The 6,144-nt window shown below is 37.8% G+C and overlaps 1 non-coding gene across 1 annotated transcript; it reads left to right on the top strand.

Annotated features, from left to right (window-relative positions):
* The first annotated feature begins 220 nt into the window (after positions 1–220).
* LOC121228669 (small nucleolar RNA R71) lies at positions 221–326 on the top strand. The gene has a single exon (XR_005926244.1). It is a non-coding gene; the product is annotated as a small nucleolar RNA R71 (small nucleolar RNA).
* The last annotated feature ends 5,818 nt before the right edge of the window (positions 327–6,144 follow it).

The following is a 6,144-nucleotide window of genomic DNA, read 5'->3' as shown; positions in this document are numbered from 1 at the left end:
TGAAGTGAGAGTTTCTACTTCATGCACTTCGGCTACTCATCTTCCTAAAGTTGCTCAATTTGCTGGCCACTGGTAATTGTTACTGGATATTCTCTCAATGATCTCGTAAGCCTCATTATAAGACTTCGACAAGAAAGCACCATTCACAGAAGCATCTACCACCAACTTTGTATGTGCGTTGAGTCTATTATAAAAAGTCTCCAATTGGATGCAATATGGAATCCCGTGTTGAGGGCAACTACGATGTAACTCCTTGAATCTTTCCTATTACTCATATAAGGATTCAACATCTATTTTTTGAAAAGTTGTGATCACATTCCGCAACTTAGCATTTTTTTCTAGGTGGGAAATACTTTACTAGAAAGTGTTCAAATAATTCTTGCCAAGTAGATATTGAATTGGGTGGCAACGAATTAAACCATGCTTGTGCTCGATCTCACAATGAGTACATAAACAACTTCAATCTCAATATGTCTTCAGCTACATCAGCTATCATAAAGGAATTGCTCACCTCCATGAATAGTTGAAGGTGAAGGTGTGGATATTCTATGTGCATTCCACTAAATTGACCCATTGTTTGAAGCATTTGAAACATCACAGGCTTCAGCTCAAACTATGATGAGTCAATCTCCTTTCTCCTAATTCCCGAATATAATTCGTAAAAACATGGCACAACATACTACCTTATAGCTCATCCCTATCACCAGCAATAAGGATTGGATTATGAACATTAGTGGCTCCATTCCCTTCGCATCATTTTGATTTTCAAGGTCCATTTTTGTGGCTTGTCTTTGGGCTAATCTTTCACGCCTTCTTTGTCAAAATGTCTTCTTGATTTTAGGGTCTACGTAAAGTATATCAATGATTTGATCTATACTTATATACACTTGAAAGTAAATAAAAATAAAGAAAAAATTAATTAAAAATAACAAGTTAATTAAAAATAAAAAAATAAACCAAATTGCAAGAAATAAATTCAAAAATAATAATGAAATTAACAGTCCCCAGCAACGGCGCCTAAATCTTGTAATGCATAGGTTTGTGCAAGTATACATAGTCGTTAACAAGTAATAAGTAAGTAAAAGAGTTATCATCTCCACATGGACTGTATATGTTAATCAATAATTTGCAAAATTAAGATTTACAAGTTGGTAAGAAAACACAATAAATTATGGTGAATGATGTGAAATTAAATTAATTATCTAGATGCAAATTTACTTAAATGAAAATGAGATTACTAATGTGATGAGATGGCTTAGCAACAAATTCACAAGCTTCAACAATAATAACATGAATGAGCTAGAACAATTACAACATTTGACTAAATTCGTCTTTCATCATGTTTAACAATATTCTAGAAAATATTCCATGGCAACTCGATCTTTCATTATCTTGAAACCTGTTATAAGTCCTTTTAGAATCTTATACTTAGAAAAGCATGCATACTGCCACTATAATATTTAACTAAGGGTTTCTTAGAGTTTATGTGAAGTAACAGTGATGGATAAGGTTTGAAATAATTTAATCACACAAATTTAAAAGTTATGCAAGGTAATAGAGCTCTTTCGAGTTATTACGAACCTTTAATTTAATCGGGCTAGGATCTAAATTAAACATGCATATTTGAATTATTGTGCCCTTTAATCATCATCTACCTAGGACTGATCAACTAATTCTAATGCATTCAATCATATTTTAATGAATGAAATATATGCATGAGTTTAATTGAAAGCATGAACGATTGAGGCATAGAATATCATAAACCTGGATCAAATGAACTTTGTCAAATTAATGTAATCATTCTAGCTAAACAAAATTAAGTTATCATTGTTACTGAGAAAACGACAAAACAAATTGCAAACATGTTAAATAAAAAGAACAAAAATAAAGATTAAGGAAGAAGAACTCTTGATGATTTTAGGGGTTCTCCAAACTAATTGTGATGGTTTCCTCTGATCTTTGTGATTGCTTCATTACAAAATGCTCCTAAAGGTGGCCAGCCCAGAGAGAATTTTCTAGCTAAGAGGAATGGGGAGAATGAATGGCTTTATGTATGAAAAGGAACAAAATAAGATGAGAGAATGTGAACTGAGAGATGAATAAGGGATGAGGACCGAAGGATGATTAAAATGAGAAGTGAGGGTTGGTATTTATAGTAGAGGGATGGTATAGGAGTTTGTTAAAAATAGCTTGAAGGATCCCTTAGTTTTCTGCTTTGCTTGGCTAGTGTAACACCCCAAACCCGGCCTAGACGTTATGGCCGAATTTGGTAATGCCATATGATAGCATTTGAAACTAAGTTGTTACGATAAAACAATTTTACATTTGTTTACACTCATTAACCCCAAAATCGTTATCTATCCAGTCGTTCGTTTTTCACATTTCATTGCGGAAGCTTTTAAAAGTCGTTTTGAGTAAATCATGTGTTTAGAGAAAACTTTGCATTTTTGAAAACCAAGTTTTTAAACATCTTGGCAGATATAAATCCACAAAAATAAATAATAACCCAAACTAAGTAAAAGTCCCAGAAAGTTCACAATTTACATAAAAAATTCCCCAAAATATAATTAAAAATTAAATACCAAAAGTTGGAGAAAAAGTTTAAGTTCGTGTGGCCACCGCCAAGTCCTCCGCTGCACGGACTCGTCAAGTCTAGGGATTACTTGCACAGATTAAGCAGAAGGGGTGAGTTTACGTCAACTCAGTATGTAATTCCCCGTGCAAACAAACAGACAGTATACAAAATAAACTCAGTTTGGGCCTAGCCCTTTTCAGTATCAATGATAGTATCAGTTAGGGCTTTAGCCCATCTCTGTACAAAAGAAGTCATGCATTTGGGCTTTGGCCCGTTATAATATCAGTAATCAGTACAGTATCAGATTATGCAGTAAACAAGTCCTACCCAGCCAGCTTCTACACACCATCTTCGTCCAACCCTACACTCAATGTGGCGATATAATCAACCCACTCATCCTTACACTCCAAAATAGTACTAGAAGCGGCACTGGACAATAATTTACAGCTGAGTTGCCAGTATATTAGGCTTAAATCCTGTCATTACACTTCCTCCACATATATTATCTCATCCCCATGCAATGCAACATACAGTCATGGCATGCTATCACATAGTGTCATGCATATAATTAGTACAGTATTCTAATCATTCTCAATAAATAGTTATACATATATCATTCAGTCAATTAGGGATCAAAGCATTACTTACCGACCCCACAGTAGGTTCACAGTTAACTCGGGCGACCCGTGCAACCTTAGCAAACAAATCTGTAAATTGAGCTCACACGCCTATATAATCTGCCCGTGTAGGCCCACACGACCCAAATTGGCCTTAACACGGCCTGGCCCAACATCCCACATGCCCGTATGGTGCACCCGTGTGAGCCCACACGCCTGTGTAGTCCACACAGCCCAATTGGTTGAGCCCGTGTCTCGCACACAGGTGACCACACGCCCGTGTGGTGTCGACAATTTCATTTTTTAGCTTTCACCGATTCTCGTTTCTGTGTTTTTGGGTACATACCTGTATCATTTTTTATGCCTAAACATTCCTGAGCATTCCAGTACCTAAAAATCAACATTCCAGAGCTCGGATTAAAAACATTCTCGAAATCTAAATCGAACTCTATTCACAACAAAATCTTAAACCACTAAACAATGTGCACGAGAACTTACCGCTGTCGCACAGTACTCCAAACACTCAAACCTTTGCTGGAACCCTAGCCAAAACTTGTTATTCGCCTAAAACGAAATTAACAAAACAATCATCTATCAATCATTAAGTTCTATAACATGAAAACTTAACAGAAACGTGACTTACCAAATGCACACACAACCCAAAGGAACGATACGAATTTAGAAAAAGGATGAAAAAGGGAGAAAAAAAAAGAACATTTGAGAGTGGGAGGCAAAATTTCGGCAGTAGAGAAGAAAAGGAAGAACGTGAATTCTTTTCTTTTTTGAAATAAAATCCCAAAATAAAATATTTAGCTAACCCTGCACTACTCCACATCCTAACCACCATTCACAGTCTTTCAGTACGATCGAAACTCTTTTAGTCATACGAGCAAAAATAATCTCCCTTGCCCACGCAGGAATTCGAACACAAGATCTCCAGCAACCTAACACTCAACTTTTCCACCAGACCAGTAAGCCCATTCTAATATAAGTTCCCTAACATTTAAACTTAAGCCTACTAAGCAAGAGCAAGGCTCTAATTAAATAAAACAAACTTTTTTCCAAACTACAGCTTGAACTTGGAACCTTACACACACAACCAGAACACTTAACCACTGAAGCAGATACACAGTTGTGTCACATTTTAACAAAACATAATATGAGATTTTTGGGGCGTTACAACTCTACCCCCTAAAAGAAAATTTTGGCCTCGAAATTTTTACCTAATCAGAACAGATGAGGATACTGCTGACGCATTGCATCCTCAGGCTCCCACATGGCCTCCTCAGAGCTATGGTTATGCCAAAGAACCTTAACTAATGGAATCAACTTCCTCCTCAGAACCTTTACATCCCTATCCAATATCTGTACCGGCTCTTCCTCGAAAGTCAAATCTGGCCTAACCTCTATCTTCTCAACTGGCACAACATGCGTTGGATTCGAGTGGTAGCGCCTCAACATCGAGACATGAAAAACATCATGAGTCCAATCCAATTTTGGAGGTAGCTCTAACTGGTAGGCAACCGGTCCTACCCATCTCAGAATACGGTAAGGCCCAATAAATCTAGGGCTCAGCTTGCCCTTTTGACCAAATCTCAGAACCTTCTTCCAAGGCGAGACCTTCAGAAACATGAAGTCCCCCCACAGAATATTCAATCTTTCGCCTCTTCAAATCAGCATAAAACTTCTGCATGTCAAAAGCTTCCTTTAGACGGTCCCTAATCAGCTGAACCTTATCCTCAGTCTCAAAAACCAACTTAGGGCACAAAATATGCCGCTCTCCCAACTCAGTCAAAGATGAAGGAGTACGACACTTACGACCATACAGAACCTTGTAAGGTGCCATCTGTATACTAGATTGATAACTGTTGTTATAAGCAAACTCTGCTAGCGGTAAGTACTCCTTCCAACTGCCACTAAACTCGATCACGCAACTCCTTAACATGTCCTCCAGTATCTGAATCACCCTCTCTGATTGACCATCTGTCTAAGGATGGAAAGCAGTACTAAAATCCAATCTAGTACCCAAAGCTTCATGAAGCTTCTTCTAGAACCGAGATCTAAAGCAAGGATCCCTGTCAGAGATGATCGAAGCTGGTACCCAATGCAGTCTCACTATCTCAGACACATACAATTTAGCCAGCTTTTGCAGAGAGTAGTCAGTGCGAACAGGTATGAAATGGGAAGACTTGGTCAATCGATCCACGATGACCCATACTAAATCCTACTTAGTGGACGTTAAGGGCAACCTACTGACAAAGTCCATAGTCACTCGCTCCCATTTCCAAAACAGAATCTTAACTGGCTGAAGCAATCCCAAAAGTAACTGATGCTCACCCTTAACCCGCTGGCATGTCAGACATTTACCCACAAAGTCTGTAACCTCACGCTTAAGACCTGGCCACCAATATAACTCACGAAGGTCCTGATACATCTTATTTTTGCCAATATGCATAGCATTAGGGCTACTATGTACCTCTCGCAGTATAGACTACCTCAACTTGGTATATTTTGGAACACAGATTCTCCCACAGAAACAGAGTGTTCCTTCACTATTTAGTCCAAAATCCACAGTATCCTCACTCTCAACTAGTCGGAAGTGAAGACCCAACGACTCATCCTCTATCTGTTTACCCTTTATCTTATCCATCCACGCTAGTTTAACTAGAAGTTCGGCTAACAAACTACCATCATCAAATAAACTGAGGCGAGCAAACATCGCCCTCAGATAAGTCATAGCTTGAAAATTCAAGCTTGAAAACTAGTATCTGGATTTCTCTGATTTTCAGTGTAAAGAATTGCCATCGGCAAAGGCATAAATGATGGAAACTCAAGCTTGAAATATGTAATGGTTTTCTTTTTTCGGGTAAGCTTGACAAAGGTTAGTGAGTTTAATCAGAATATCTCCATTTCCTTGAGCTAAAATAGTTGTGAGATCTTTGATTTGCATGA

The sequence above is a fragment of the Gossypium hirsutum genome, chromosome A04 (assembly GCF_007990345.1).
Source record: "Gossypium hirsutum isolate 1008001.06 chromosome A04, Gossypium_hirsutum_v2.1, whole genome shotgun sequence".
NCBI classification, from domain to species: Eukaryota; Viridiplantae; Streptophyta; class Magnoliopsida; order Malvales; family Malvaceae; genus Gossypium; species Gossypium hirsutum.
This window is presented reverse-complemented; position numbering and strand designations above follow the sequence as displayed.